The sequence below is a fragment of the Salmo salar genome, chromosome ssa01 (genome assembly GCF_905237065.1).
Source record: "Salmo salar chromosome ssa01, Ssal_v3.1, whole genome shotgun sequence".
In the NCBI taxonomy this organism is placed as follows: domain Eukaryota; kingdom Metazoa; phylum Chordata; class Actinopteri; order Salmoniformes; family Salmonidae; genus Salmo; species Salmo salar.
This window is the reverse complement of record NC_059442.1, coordinates 40,170,551-40,171,775: the sequence shown is the minus strand read 5'-3', so window position 1 is coordinate 40,171,775 and position 1,225 is coordinate 40,170,551.

The window sequence follows — 1,225 nt, the reverse complement described above, 5'->3', positions numbered from 1 at the left end:
GCTAATTGTGTCACTCTCTCATGTTTCCACTCGCAGCTCTAAGTGTACATAATTAGCTGTACTGGAACACCAAATTATTTCATTGTACATGCTTAATCACCACACTGGGAAATCACTTTGTTTGAGAACATTGTAGCGCGAGCCACAACAACACAATTTCAAGCTGTGTTTTTATATTTTCCTTTCTGATATGTAGGCGTAAATCAAACCACAGATCTGAGGTAAAAATATGCAGTTTGCTTGGACTTTTACTTTTACTCCCCTTAAACTAAATAAGATGTACTTGTCTTTGTTGTTGAAATTGTTTTATTCGGGGGGAAATTAATACAGATTCTTGACAGTTAGGCTACATTACCCTTTTCTAGTCTCCCTTTCGTCATCTGAGCTGACACCGACGGTCCCTACCTTCACAGGTGAAAATAGTGGTTGACATCCACCTCCACATTGCATATTGCTTTTCAGCTTTTCTGATCCATGCAATTGCTGGAGAGGAGACGAGGAGAGAAGAGGAAGCCACAAAAGACTATAGAGATGCATTCTTCATAGTAGAAACTGGTGTCATGTCCAATATCATCCAAAAGGGGTCAGTCTCTACTGCTTTTGAATGGCAGCATTATAACACTAGATGGCAGCCTTGCCCCAGCTATGGGTTAATTTTGATAATGTAGTTTTCTGGCTTTACCAATAACAACAATTATACACCAGACATTGTATATTTTGTTTATATATATATTTATTTATTTAGATATTTATTTAATCATAAATGGATAAATTCATCTTTACCATAAAGAAATTCAGCACATTACGCAATTTAAGCAGTTATAGCTTACTATATCACAGGGTCAATATGCTGAGCTGCAGGTGGACAGAATCCACTGTGTGATGCTGGTCACTGTTCCTTAAAGCTGCTTAAGCCATGGAGGGATGTCTCTTTCACACACACACACCATGAGCCGAGGCCTTAACTTGGTGAGGAAATTTTCCCCCAGAAAACCTTGCCTCATTGGCGTTCAGAAAGAAAATGTGTTTTGTTGCTTAGGAACAGTTTGCCTTCCGTCTCTGCGGGTGGTCTCCTTGTGAATATCATTATGTGCCCCTCGAGTCGGGAGGACGACACATTTTTCTTTTCTGCCAATATTTATTGTCTGCTCCACTCACTGTCGGGAGGTCTGGAAAATGCTTTCATTGATTAAAGGGGTTACTAGGCAAGCGAAGTCTGTGAGAG